The sequence below is a fragment of the Dunckerocampus dactyliophorus genome, chromosome 14 (assembly GCF_027744805.1).
Source record: "Dunckerocampus dactyliophorus isolate RoL2022-P2 chromosome 14, RoL_Ddac_1.1, whole genome shotgun sequence".
NCBI lineage: Eukaryota > Metazoa > Chordata > Actinopteri > Syngnathiformes > Syngnathidae > Dunckerocampus > Dunckerocampus dactyliophorus.
Window position 1 is genome coordinate 29,879,129 of NC_072832.1, and position 15,478 is coordinate 29,894,606.

A 15,478-nucleotide genomic window follows, 5' to 3' on the forward strand; every position below is an offset into this window, starting at 1 on the left:
TAGAGGCCACCTGTCTACAGCGGCCACTTTTGCAGACTCCTTCTAGTGGCCGCTATAGACAACTTTGACTGTATATGGTTTTGAAATAGGTTCCAGGCCAATGCATTAAGAAATTAATTTGCGGTCATTTACCATGTCTCCTTGTTTTTAATGTAGCCTATTTGTCAAATTCACTGCGTGTTTCTTTTGAGGGCAATAAGCCATTATTTATCATCATCACAACGCAAATCAAATAAGTAGAAGCTGATTATCAGAGTAGTCGATTGAGTAGCCTACATAACGTCACTTACCAGTACCCCCCACCCCAAGTAGCCATGCCTATCGTGCGGAGAAGATCCCCTTGCTGTCTCTCCCTCCACATCATGTTGCTCTATCTCCACATCAACGTTCCTGCTGCTGCTGGCTCTAGCCCCCCCGACCGCGATCAAAAAGCTGTGGAAGCTTCCTACCTTTTGAAGCTTCATTCTCCAATAACTTTGTTTTTTTCTCTTTTCATTTCTGCCATCCACCTTTTTCTTGTCTTTTTCTGCTCGTGTAACGGATGCCAGCCTGTGAGGCTGTGCGAGTGTACGTTGGTAAGCCTCACTCCCTCTGCCTCAAGAGCTGCGCTGACCACGCGGCCGACAGTCCGGGCTTTTAGTCGTGTGGTCAGCGCCCTCGCCTCCCATGACAAAGGTGCTGTGTTCGAGTCCCAGTGCGGGTGGCGCGAAACAGGGCAGGTTACACTCACCATTTCCAAAACAGTCGTGTCTTCTTTGTTGGCTTTTTGACAGAATGTAGGCTTGATTGACAAATGATCGCTACAGCGCCATCTGCTGGTAGGCCTAGGTGTTACACTGTTAGACAGCGCCGGTCGACCAAAAAAAAAAAAAAAAGACAAATTATCGGCGGTAGACGGGACGGCCGTTCTGGATTATTCCAGAACTCACAGATTACCAGTCCGTCCCTGATGTGTCAGCAAACAGCAGAGAGATATTACAACCTTTGCTGCTTATTTATAGAATAAGTATTGGTGTGTGGTGCCTCGCCCTTTGATGGACCCACTTTGCCTGAAGCGGACACTCGCTGGACATTTTATTAGGTACACCTGCGCAACCGCGCAATATCTTCCCAGCCAAAAGCAAATGTCGTCGCAATAAAGGGATATTCAAACTGCGATGTCGCGTGGGTACTTCAAGTATTTGAAAGACACACAATACATGCGCAATGTGATGTAAACAAAGAATCATAGGGAACCTTTAAGGACATTACGCGCTCTCCTGGCTAGCACGCTCTACTGTCATTGTCATGGTGGCCAAAAAAAGCCCCTGTTGCCATCAGCCTGTACAGGTGACAATGATAATTTTTCTGGGCTTTTATTTTTAAGGAAATGTAAAGCATAATTTCCACTTTGACACAAATCTTTTTTAAGGCTGGTGACTTTCCAAAGCCTCTTGGTGACATATTTTACCAAAAGATAGTAGCGACAAATGTCAAGAATTGTAGCAGAATAATGCCAGTTGTGGCCAAGCATGCTGCACTACAATGTGAGATGAATGCAGTCAAAACCAAAGTTAAGAATTGTCATATAAGCATAAATGGTGAAGCGTCTTTGCTTGCGCCACTTTGCAACAAAGGTATTCACCTGGCATGAAAGATGGACTGGTATGGATTGGTGTTAAAGGTAGGGAAAGGAGTGATTTAGTAGTTGGGTTTGGGAGACAACGTCCTTTCAACCCTTCTGATGTCTTTGACAGCTTGCTGCAATGGTGCCTTCATCCTGGTGACCTGCTTATCTACAGTACTTACAGTGCTAGCACATTGTCTCCAAATGGGTTGGGGTTACAATGTTTGGCTGTGTTTCAATTTACTAAAGTTGGCTTTTTTGCCATCTTTGAGTCCTGCCGGGACCCCCGATGAATGTTTGGGGGGTTTGGCCCACCTCCCGGGCCGGAGAAGTGTCGTTTCAGCAACTTGAAAAAATGCGAATTAAAATAATCAATTTGTGCTCTTTAGTAGTTGTGTAGTTTAGCATTGTGACATACTGCACGTGTCCTGGCCCCGTCGGTGCGGAAAAACACAGATTTTACAGGACGCACACATCCATTCCATTAATCACGTGTCCAAACATGACACACACACACGTGCACGTGTGCAGTGGTGCGAAGATGAATTGTTCAAAAATGACATTTGTTTTGTTTAGTTTGTTTCTCATATTCCCACCTGATGATATCTTTTTCTTCAATATTTCATCTTCATGCTACTAAAATGACATTATTTTTCCTCATAATATTACAAGTCTGTCCTTTTATTGTCATTAGAATAAAATGAGCAGCTGCAGCGAACCCTGCGTCTTGACTAGCAGGTGTGGGAGCGTACTGTAGTACAACAGATGGCACCGTCCCTCTCTTCCACAAGCGGGATGGAATGTGTGTCCAAAGCACAGGTGGAAGTACTAGCCCCCCCTTCCGAAGGCGGATCCCAGACGCCGTTCACTGCCATCACTGGAACCAGGGAAGGGAGGAGGGGGGCTTGGAGATGGGTCAGGAGTTCCACCCGCTCCGATCTCCCGAACGGAACTGCAGGGGACCTCAGGCGTGGTCTTGGAACGGGCTTGAAATGCCGTGGGGCAACTTGTAAAATGACTGCTGATGTTTCCATTTTCATGATTACTTGTTAAATGATATTTTTAGAATGGGGGCGTCATGGCCAAATGAAATCAAATACAAATTTAAGGCATTCAAAGACCCCCGGCTTGGCCTATCTTGACTTACATGCTGTAGAATTGTTTTTGTGTCCCGCCCCCGCATCCTTGATTTTTTTTTAATGTGGGACAAAGTTAGGATCCACTTTGTGTTGAAAAATGTTTACAGTGTAAACATCAACTTATAAAAACAAGTGAGGCCCTGTCCACACAAATACAGATGTTTTAAAAGCGCATATTTTTCTATGGGTTTTGGACAAAGCCCATACTTTAGCGATGAAAAAAGCCCGAGGGGGGAGGCAGGCACTGGGAAAACAATCAAGGATAAAAAACCTGGTGGGTTCCAGGTTTTTGGAAAAAAAACATAGCCAAAATGTCACGGGACAATACGATAGAAAAAGCATGCTAATCAAGCATAGCCCAGCTTGTCCATTGGGTTGGGGTATCATGACTACACAATGATGTGTGATATCGCTATGCAACACACGCACACACTCATAGCACTTTATTTATTTATTTATTTATTTATTTGTATTATTTACTTGTATTAATGTCTCTTCTGTTGTTGTTGCTTAATTTATTGGTATATATGTTTATGTGTTTATGTTTCTTATGTTCTTATTCTTTCTTGTGTTTTCTTTCTTTTCTTGGGAGAATGAACAGAATAAGAATTTCATTGCATAGTAGAACTGCTGTTTTACTATGCACATGACAATAAAACTCTTCAATCTTGAATCTTCAATTGCTAAAATTTTAAATCTACACAAAATTTTTATGACAAAAATTCTGAAAACATTTTTGATTTTAAAATTATAATTAAGATTTCACACCATCTCGTTGTAAATTGTTTATTTTTTTAAAACATTAAATTAAACGTTAAAAAAATGTAAAACTAAAATTAAAAATCTACAAATTTGAAAACATTTTTTAAATTGGAATTTCACACCATCTCATCTCAAAGTTTCAAGTTATTTCAAATAACTTTTAAATAAAGTTTTAATGAATTTGAAGTTTATACAAAAAAGTTCCAAAAATAAATGTTAAGTTATATACACACTGCTCAAAAAAATGAGAGGAACACTTGGAAAACACATCAGATCTAAACTGGGGGAAAAATTATGTTGAATATGTTTCCTGATAATAAGTGGGTGATGTATTAGTAACAAAATGATGCCACATCATTTGATAGAAATGAAAATGATCACCCTATAGAGGGGGGAAATCAAAGACACCCCAAAAATGAAAGTGAAAAAATGATGCAGCACACTGGTCCATTTTGCTAAAATGTCATTGTAGCAACTCAAAATGATTCTCAGTAGTTTGTGTGGCCCCCACGTGCTTGTACGCATGCCTGACAACGTGGGGGCATGCTCCTAATGAGACTACGGATGGTGTCCTGGGGGATCTCTGATGTCTTTGATTTCCCCCTGTGGGGGCAGACTGTATTATTTGGAGGCAGAGACCTGTTCCATTTACTGTTAGGTATGGTTTGCGGAAAAGTGCCAAGACGGCATGGCCACCGTGTATATACACAAATTCCAAAATAAGAATGTGCAGCCGTCTACCAGGAAGTTTTAGAGCACTTTGCTGTGGTCGGATTTCGGTGATGAGGAACATCGGCCCCCATCCTACCAAAACCCACAGCTCTTAGTCTTGACCGCTCCTTTCCTCATGACAATGTAGACTCCAACACGTCCGTGTTGTCAGGTCCGCTTATTATAAGCGACTTTGGGTTTGTTTTTACAGCGTCTTCCTTAACCATAAGCACAGGCAATACTTGCGGGTATCTTGAACAATATCTGACCGCATGTAATAAAGAAGGCAATTTTATAAAAGTGGCATTCTGTTTCGGTTTGATTGACAAAAAGCGAGGTTCCACTGCTGAAAGGGCTAAATGAACATTTATCATCATTTTTATCTTGTTTGAAGACCTTAATTTATGTTTAATGTGTTTTTAGAATTGAAAGACTTCTTATTATCCAGTCATTTGAAAAACAGATTAGATTATTATTATAAGATTATATTTATTATTTGTCTTCTTAAATAATCTTCAGAATTTTTTTTCTTGTAATATTCAGACTTTATACGTTCATCGGTATTGAAGGGTTTCAATTAATAACACATGTACTCAGTGGCATGGTTCTGTGGTGTATGTTTTGACTCATGAATGTCCATATTTAAACAGCCTTGATTGCGTTGTTCTGTCATTCAAATCACCGTTCTTTCTTTACCAGCCAAGCCAGTGAGGCTTCAAAATAAATGTGAAAAGTAGAGTGTTATTCCTCAAAGTAAACATTCCCGCTTACACACACACACACACACACACACACACACACACACACACACACACACACACACCTACGTTACAAAGCTGAGGTGCATTTTTTGATCCGGAAGAAAGGCGCCATTACGAAAAACGCCATTTTTGTGAATAACTCCTGAACTAATATTGATATCATTATGAATCCAATCGTTACACATGGATGTAGCGAATGTATCGTTACTGCACCGGGAATGTCCTTATCCATGGTTGGGTCGTGGGGCCTGCAGCCTAAGCAGACCTGGGAGGTCCTAATGACACTTTAACAGCTGTTCTACAAGATACAAGATACAAGAGAGTTTTATTGTCATGTGCATAGTAAAACAGCAGTTATACCATGCAATGAAAATCTTATTCTGTTCATTCTCCCAAGAAAAGAAATAAAACAAATGAAAGAATAAGAACATAAGAAACATAAACACATAAACATATATACCAATAAATTAAGCAACAACAACAGAAGAGACATTAATACAAGCAAATAATACAAACAAACAAATAAATAAATAAATAAATAAATAAATAAAGTGCTATGAGTGTGTGCGTGTGTTGCGTGCGGCGTGTGCGAGTGCTTCGTTGAGGAGCCTGATGGCCTGTGGGTAAAAGCTGTTTGCCAGCCTTGTGGTCCTGGACTTCAAACTCCTGTAGCGTCTGCCTGATGGTAGGAGTGTGAATAATGAGTGTTGTGGATGTGTGCTGTCCTTGATGAGGTTGTGTGTTCTGCGTAGGACTCTAGATTTATAAATGTCTTGCAGTGAGGGGAGGGCTGCCCCAACAATGTTCTGTGAGGTCTTGATCACCCGCTGGAGTGCCTTCCTATCTCGTGTTGTACAGTTACCGTACCAAACAGTGATGGAGGCGGTAAGGACACTTTCGATAGTGCATCTGTAGAAGCAACTCAGGATTGTGGTGGACATGCCAAATTTCCTCAGTCTTCTCAGGAAGTACAGTCTCCTTTGGGACTTCTTCAGAATTTGTTGGGTGTTGTGAGACCAGGTGAGGTCCTCGCTGATGTGTGTGCCAAGGAACTTGAAGGTTTTCACCCTCTCCACCTCAGTCTTCATCAATAAACAGGGGTCTATGTGGCTCCTTTTCCCTTGTTCTTGGGTCGATGATCATCTCTTTAGTCTTATCTGTATTGAGAAGGAGATTGTTATCACGACACCAAGCTATGAGGTCCGCCACCTCTCTTCTGTATGTTGATTCAACACCACCAGTGATCAGTCCGATGACTGTAGTGTCATCCGCAAATTTAATGATGCTGGTGTTGTTCTGGGAGGCCACGCAATCGTAGGTGAAGAGCGTGTAGAGGAGTGGACTCAGCACACACCCCTGTGGGGTCCCAGTGCTCACAATTCTTGAGCTGGATGTGCGGTTGTGGACTCTGACTGACTGGGGTCTGCCTGTGAGAAAGTTAAACACCCAGTTACAGAGGGAGGGAGACAGGCCAAGTGTGAGGAGCTTATTAGTGAGTTTGTGGGGGCTGACTGTATTAAAAGCAGAGCTATAGTCTATAAATAGCATTCTGACGTATGTGTCCTGGCCCTGTAGGTGAGAAAGGGCTGTGTGGATGGCAGTGTTGACTGCATCATCCGTGGACCGGTTCTGGCGATATGCAAACTGTAGAGGGTCCACAGTTGCCGCCGGGATGCTCTTTTTGATGTGGGTCATGACTATTCTTTCAAAGCACTTCATAACAATAGGAGTGAGTGCTATAGGGCGATAGTCATTCAAGCAGGTCACGTTGCTCTTCTTGGGTACGGGCACTATGGTGGTGGACTTAAAGCAGGTCGGTACAGATGCTTGTGCAAGCGACAGGTTAAATATGTCAGCAAGCACATCAGCTAGCTCTGATGAGCAAACCCGAAGTGCACGTCCTGAGATGTTGTCTGGGCCTGCTGCTTTTCGTGGGTTTGTTTTGTTCAGAACAGGTGGGGAGGGGGTTACGCATATACAGAGGGCAGTGATAGAATATTTGAAGGGCACAGGATGGTATAATAGAATATAAATAATTATTAGAATATTTTATTCTAGTTTTATTATTAGTAGTAGTATAAGTAGTCTCCTCATTATCTAAGTTAGTATAAAGTAAGATATTGTTACATACTCTGGTACAGTAGGTGGCGGTATGCACCTTTTAAAGTCATGGTTGCAACCCGCCATGAAACTAAAAGAAGAAGAAGAAAGAAGAACCATCTTTGCCAGATGGTTGCCAACTCCTCGCCAACACCAGCCTCTCACAGCAGTTCTCTGTGTGGTATCTTTACCTCGTTCCTAGCCCTTTTTACTAGTACTCTGCTAGGCTTTCTCCTGCAGTGGTAAGTTACTTATTGTAGTGTATTCTCCTGCTCAGTTACTCAGCAGTGATTTTGTGTTAGACTTCGTATGCCTTTTCTCAGCCTTCCTTTTCCGCTGCTCTTTTTGTTCTCCTTAGTTTTTCCCTGTGAGTGTTCCGGGAGGTTATTTTTGTGTTACCCTTTAGCTACCGTGAGTTGTACTTTGTATTTTTGTGTTTTTGTATTATACTCTGCGTAATAAATATAGTTTCCTCAAAGTTTGAGGAACAGGACAGATAAATAAATAGATATTGTCAGTTTCTCAGTAGTATTTTACATTGGGGGGGATGGGAAAACATTTCTGTTTTCTGGGAATGACAGAAAATACCTGAGAACCAGTGGATTTGAGCAAGATTGGTTGGAAAACATGGTTGCAATCCAGAACAACGTCACGACCAAAAATCATTGACCATTTGAGTAATTATAAAACTGTATATTTGTTATCATTTTATTTGTATCACATGTATGCTAGCATGTCTTCCAAAGCATTATGATGTACGAAAAATCCAAACAAAAATGAAGAATCTTAGACACAAAAGTGGATCGCTGGATGGAACTTGCAGACTAGCTCTTATTTTGGAAGATTTTTGCTCGACATTATACTTGTTTGCTATTGTTTTTTTTTCCCACTTTCAGATTCGGGAGGAAGAAGATTATTTCATCTCTCTTGCAGCTCAGTGCCTCTCATCCTTTTGCAGTCCTTCTCCCAATCATGGAGGATGTTCTGTATTATGTTCCTCTTTGTCGGAGCCTCACAGATTTCCATCTATGTTTCCGCATTCGTTCTATGTAGGGATCGGGATCGTCTCATCTTGCCTTGCGTTTGTCCGCCAGGATTCTTGAGTGCTTCTGTTTTTTGTGGGGGGTTCAACCTGTACAGGAACGGAGGTGTTCAGCAAGACGCTACGTGTGATATTCACAACACTCGGAGCGTTCCTCTTCTACTGCATCGGCTACATGATGCTGCCATGGATCGCGTACGGCAGGGGTCACCAACCTTTTTGAAACCGAGGGCTACTTCCTGGGTGCTGATTAAGGCAAAGGGCTACCAGTTTGATACACATTTCTGAAATAGCCAATTTGCTCAATTTAGCTTTAATTATATGTTATTATTAATAATTAATGGTTGGAAAGGCTGATTCACAAAGATAGGTTGAACACTCTTCTTACCATTGTCGATGCACCCAGTTGAACATGAGAGAGAGTAGAGATTACATCTCGTCTTCAAGCACAGTTTTAGCAGTTATCATCATTGCTTCTTTGACAACAGCTCCATCTGAAAATGCCTTCTTTTTCTTAGTCAAGAGTTGCGTAGCTCTTAATGAGGCTTTGGTTGCTTTCCGGGAGCTTTTCAACGGTCTCGTAAAAAAAAGATTGCTGTTTACTCAGAGCTGCCTTTAAATCGCGAGCTTTTTGTGCTCGTAGTGCTCTGGTAGTTGGCATGGTAGCTTGCCGTTGCTACAGTCGCCCCGCAAATGAGACACACACAGGCTCCTTTCTCAGTGGTAAAATAAACTCTACCTCCCATTCATCGTGAAAATGATAGGTTTTCTTTCTTTTTTCTGCCATCTTTTTTGGGCTCAATCATCGTCTTTTTGCTGCTCCACAAACGCTACGTATTGGGCCTGCGCACAATACTGACCCTTGAACTATAGTAGGTGAGAATTCATTTATATTAATCACTTTTAAAAAATAAATTATTTCATATATTGTCATTTCCAGTTCACATGTAAGTGTGATTTAATCAAGAATAGCAAAAATAAGATAAAAATAAAATAGATAGAAACGTGATACGTGTTACTGATATGTATGGTTATTTGAGCTAATTTTAGAACAGGCCTGCGATTCACTTGGTCCTTACAGGTGACCTGGTGCGCCTGGGCACCACGTTGGTGACCCCTGGCGTACGGCATCAGAGAGTGGAGAACCGTTCTGGCTGTTGTGTCCGCCACTAGTGTGGTCTACATCCCTCTCTGGTGGTATGCTGCACTAATTTATTGTTTGAAGGGACATCAGAGAGGTATAGAATTGACTTTGTGTCAAAAAGGTATTTATGGCATGTCTTGATTGATTTATGGCCCCCTGTCATACAAGTTTATGATATGGCAATAAAACAATAAAAGTTTATGACGGGCCAATAAAACAATAAAACATCAAAGCATTTTCACACCTATGTGTCAGGGGTCAAAGCATCAGCAAGCGGACATGCGGAAGTCATAAAACAAACAAACAATCATAAAATCATTCCCACGTGACTGTGTTTTCTTCCGGCTGCGTGTGGGGGAAGCCCCCATTCCCATACCCCTCCTTTCCTAACGACCCCCCTCCACCCCCACAACCCCCAAGACATCCTCCGGCCTTATCTGGGTGTGTCTCAGCATGTGTGACTGGGGCCCCCAATACCGCCCCCTCCGGCCTGTCTGTGTGTCTCAAACATGGAGTTTTCTCATTGAAACAATAGAAATAATACTGCTAAAACATTCAACACATTGCATCCTTAGCTCACACGTCCCCATTCAAACCATTTAAATCAGCCAATTGCAAAGACAGTCAAAACACTGAAAACACTTTTTTACCACATTCCCAATGAAACAATAGAAATAATACTACTAAAACAGTCAAAACATTACAACCTTAGATACCAGTCTTTCTACTATAGCTATTTTGTTAAAAATTATATTTTAATGTCATGATTACCTGTCAGCCGTCCATCCACCAGCCTTGTTTCTTCAATAGCAAAGTACAAATGATACATCTAGGCCACTCCCTCCTGCATCTAGACCACTCCCCCCAACCGGCCGATACAATTACTGTTGAAAAATTACAGCTATCAGCTTGACCCCTTGGCGTTAAAACAGACTTTATACATGAAAGCAAATAAAGCTGATATAGATTCAAGATTCAAGATTCAAGAGAGTTTTATTGTCATGTGCATGGTAAAACAGCAGTTATACCATGCAATGAAAATCTTATTCTGTTCATTCTCCCAAGAAAAGAAAGAAAACACAAGAAAGAATAAGAACATAAGAAACATAAACACATAAACATATATACCAATAAATTAAGCAACAACAACAGAAGAGACATTAATACAAGTAAATAATACAAATAAATAAATAAATAAATAAATAAAGTGCTATGAGTGTGTGCGTGTGTTGCGTGCGGCGTGTGCGAGTGCTTCGTTGAGGAGCCTGATGGCCTGTGGGTAAAAGCTGTTTGCCAGCCTTGTGGTCCTGGACTTCAAACTCCTGTAGCGTCTGCCTGACGGTAGAAGTGTGAATAATGAGTGTTGTGGATGTGTGCTGTCCTTGATGAGGTTGTGTGTTCTTCGTAGGACTCTAGTTTTATAAATGTCTTGCAGTGAGGGGAGGGCTGCCCCAACAATGTTCTGTGAGGTCTTGATCACCCGCTGGAGTGCCTTCCTATCACGTGTTGTACAGTTACCGTACCAAACAGTGATGGAGGCGGTAAGGACACTTTCGATAGTGCATCTGTAGAAGCAACTCAGGATTGTGGTGGGCATGCCAAATTTCCTCAGTCTTCTCAGGAAGTACAGTCTCCTTTGGGACTTCTTCATAATTTGTTGGGTGTTGTGAGACCAGGTGAGGTCCTCGCTGATGTGTGTGCCAAGGAACTTGAAGGTTTTCACCCTCTCCACCTCAGTCTCATCAATAAACAGGGGTCTATGCGGCTCCTTTTCCCTTGTTCTTGGGTCAATGATCATCTCTTTAGTCTTATCTGTATTGAGAAGGAGATTGTTAGCACGACACCAAGCTATGAGGTCCTCCACCTCTCTTCTGTATGATGTTTCAACACCACCAGTGATCAGGCCGATGACTGTAGTGTCATCCGCAAATTTAATGATGCTGGTGTTGTTCTGGGAGGCCACGCAATCGTAGGTGAAGAGCGTGTAGAGGAGTGGACTCAGCACACACCCCTGTGGGGTCCCAGTGCTCACAATTCTTGAGCTGGATGTGCGATTGTGGACTCTGACTGACTGGGGTCTGCCTGTGAGAAAGTTAAACACCCAGTTACAGAGGGAGGGAGACAGGCCAAGTGTGAGGAGCTTATTTGTGAGTTTGTGGGGGCTGACTGTATTAAAAGCAGAGCTATAGTCTATAAATAGCATTCTGACGTATGTGTCCTGGCCCTGTAGGTGAGAAAGGGTTGTGTGGATGGCAGTGTTGACTGCATCATCCGTGGACCGGTTCTGGCGATATGCAAACTGTAGAGGGTCCACAGTTGCCGCCGGGATGCTCTTTTTGATGTGGGTCATGACTATTCTTTCAAAGCACTTCATAACAATAGGAGTGAGTGCTATAGGGCGATAGTCATTCAAGCAGGTCACGTTGCTCTTCTTGGGTACGGGCACTATGGTGGTGGACTTAAAGCAGGTCGGTACAGATGCTTGTGCAAGCGACAGGTTAAATATGTCAGCAAGCACATCAGCTAGCTCTGATGAGCAAACCCGAAGTGCACGTCCTGGGATGTTGTCTGGCCCTGCTGCTTTTCGTGGGTTTGTTTTGTTTAGAACCCTGCGCACATCAGCTGATGTCACCATGAGAGGTGAGTCCTGTGTGCTCCCCAGGTTCAGCCACCCTCTCTGCTCATCAGGAGTTTGGGTGTCAAAGCGGGCATAGAACTCGTTCAGCTCATCTGGAAGTGTGGTTTGGCTGGACGTGGCTACGCTACTCTGCTGTCGATAGTCTGTGATGTGCTGGACCCCGCCCACATGCGCCGAGGGTCTGAGGTGGAATAGTAGCCCTCCAGCTTCTGTCTGTACTGTCTTTTGGCCTCCCGTATGGACCTCCTCAGGTCATATCTGGCCTTTTTGTAGTCATCAGCGGTGCCCATGACAAATGCAGTCGAACGAGCACGTAGCTTAGCCCTTACATCACAGTTCATCCACTGTTTTTGGTTAGGGTATTTCCTGTAATACTTGGTGGTGGTAGCAGTCTCTATGCATGTGCTAATGTAGCCAGTAACAGCAGAAGCATATTCATCCAAATCAACAGTACAATCTTCCCTCCCCGCTGCAGTTTTAAACACATCCCAGTTTGTGCAGCCAAAGCAGTCCTGAAGTACTTGATCAGTTTCTTCATTCCACACTTTAACTGCTATACGTACAGGGGGAGCTTTTTTAAGAAGTTGTCTGTATGTTGGATAAATGAATATAGAGATGTGGTCGGCCTTATAGAGAGATATATATATAGAGAGAGAGTCAGAGTCAGGAAGCTGTAAAAAAAACAAAACAGGAAACCTTGGGACAACTGTCTTAGCACCCCTATGACAAAGTCAGAAAACTTGGCAATTGTGGATCGTTACAATAGTCTAGCCTGACACAGCGGGGGTTCGCAGACTGTTTGATTCCCATGTCTTTACCTGTGTATGTGGGTGTGTCTGCGCATGCGCGTGTGTGTGTGTGTGTGTGTTTTACTCTGACCAGGGACAATGTAGCATGTACGGACATGCCCTATTTTCTAAAAAATAAAAAAATTTTAAAAAAGTCAAACCTCATCAAAAATGTCAGAGGGTGGGGGGCGTGTGGGATCGGACACGGTAAATAAAACACATCTCCGGTGTTCGCACACCACACAAGATACAGCCCGTCGTAAAGCTGCGATTGAAAATTTGGATCATGGACAAATCAACACCTAAAGGAATAATCGGTGAAACACCGGTCTCTATTTACCATAGGGACTGTGATGACATCACAAAACCGCCACGCAAAACAGTCATGTAGTTACAGCGAGTGCAAAAGCCTCCAAAAGGACCTCTGGAGGAGCGATGGTCTCTAGAAAGCTATGGACATGCCGGGTGTTTTGGCTACAGATTTAACTACGGTTTGGGTGAGCTATGTTTTTTTCAGATGGACAATGATGACATCACCCCTCTCCCGGATCTGGCCACACTGAACTCCAATGACTGGGGTGTGCTCTGTTCCATTATCCCACTAATTATACAAAAATCTAAAAATTCTGGAGAAAGACAATGGGATTTTAATGCTGTATGGATGTCCCGGACCTCTGCAAATGGCCGGTGGTTTTTCAGGGTCAGGGTGCGGGGGAGGGAACAAAACACGGGTCAAGAGGAGACTGATGCAAACTTCATTTTAGAGGCTTACAATTCAGATTGTGGAATTTTCTTTAAAATTTTGAAACTACCTTTGAAGGCCTGGATTGAAATAATTTCACCTCAGACAGAGCGTCTGTCAAGCCTATATCACAGGGCCCGTCTGTGGGATAATTTGGTTGGAGTCGTCAAGACTTTGTCTTTTCATGAAGGGTGAGTGGGTTTAACACCTCTGGCTGCACTCTTGTATAAATGGCTGGACCCCGCTCTCAACTACCTCACCACTAGCAGCCAAGCAAGCAGACTCCAAAACCTGCCACAGAGATGTCTGATTTTGGGAGATTCGATGAGCCAATCTTGATTACCTCAAGCCCAGAGGTATCTGATTTTGAGGACGAGGATGTGGGGGGCCAGTGCTGGACAGCTCCATTTTCACCACCCTGGTCTGAGGATTGGGCCTCACCTGAATCACCAGCTAGTCCATCATCATCGACCCACAACTCCATGCCGCTGCAGGGTAAGGAAGAGGAGCCTCAGGATTGGGCCTCACTTGAATCACCAGCTAGCCCACCAGCATCAGCCCTTGGGGGAGAAGAGGTGGGGGAAGCCCCATGTTTTGACACACCCCCAATTTTCCGCTTTCCTGAGGCAGACGTCTTATTCGTCTGTAAAGCAGCAGTCCGTCACATCTTCATTGAGGTGCTGCAGGTGTATGTGAAGGAGGCATGTTACGGCTGCCGAGACAACCACCCCGATGAGCTTCAACACATGTGTCTTTACATCAGCGATGATTTTTGGATCACAGAACACTTTTACCCATTGCTAGGCAGGCTCAACACACCAAGATTTCTTCCTGTGATTCACCACGCGCTTGCATTATTTGGTGCAGAGGCTGATGTCGCCACAGTGAGAACTCTAACAGAGGTCTTCTTAGCTGAGCTTCAGCTGGAGAGAGACATCACAACCATCGGCTTCTTTGGGCGAGAGGCCTACAATATCCTGCAGACTGTGTACGGGTTTTATCAAGCCTAGATGGGGGTTACTTCACAACTCTCCACAGACAGTTTGAACGCCGCTACATAGCACAGCAGTGGATGGACATTTTGGACAAAACGATCAGATCCACATCGTGCGGAGATGCCACCGTTGATAGATTGGAAAAAATCATGCAAAAAGCCCGTTCTCTTGCTGTATCAGAGTTACCATGGGATTTGTTGGTCTTAAAACTGGTTCACATGTCTGAAGCTAGTTTGTCTGACACAATCAAAAATATACTAAAACATTGGACAAATTAATTTAATGTGGGTCGTTTGATTACAGTCTATGCCTTGTTTGTGGATGCTGTAAGATATTGTTTACAAAACAACCGCCAGGTAAACATATATTTCGAATTTGCCTTTCCCACCCCCCTGATCGTGTGTGTGTGTGTGTGTGTGTGTGTGTGTGCGTGTGTGTGCGCGTGTGTGTGTGTGTGTGGGGGGGGGGTGAGCACACAGGGTCTTTACCCACATTATCAATAAATAAAATAAGCCATCAGATCAAAAGCACACCATACCACCATGAGTGACCGGCGTATGCGCACCATTTTTTATGATCCAGCACACCCGGCTGGATTTAGCGGTGTGGGGCGATTACATCAAGCCCTGCAAAATGAAGCAGTTTGTAAAGTAAAACGTAGTAAGGTTTAAGACTTTTTATCCAAGCAAGACGCATACACATTGCATAAACCAGCCAGAGTTAATTTCCCCAGGAATAAAGTTTTTGTATCAAGACCTTTAAATCAATTTCAGGCAGATCTTTGCGATATGCGAGCACTCTCTGATCATAATGACGGGAATAAATATTTATTAACTGTCATAGATGTGTTTTCAAAACGTGCCTATGTGCGCGTGTTGAGAGACAAGACTGCAGCAGAAGTAGTGAGAGCTTTTCAATCCATCTTTTTAGAAAGACAAATACCTAAAAAGCTGCAAACGGATGCCGGTAAAGAATTTTTCAACCAAAAATTTGAAAATTTGATGAAAAAGCATGCTATTGTTCTTTTCGCTACAGCCAGTGATCTGAAAG

The 15,478-nt window shown here is 43.1% G+C and overlaps 1 pseudogene; it reads left to right on the forward strand.

Annotated features, from left to right (window-relative positions):
• The first annotated feature begins 2,517 nt into the window (after nt 1–2,517).
• Nucleotides 2,518–15,478, forward strand: part of LOC129194350 (organic cation/carnitine transporter 2-like) — a 33,965-nt pseudogene continuing 21,004 nt past the window's right edge.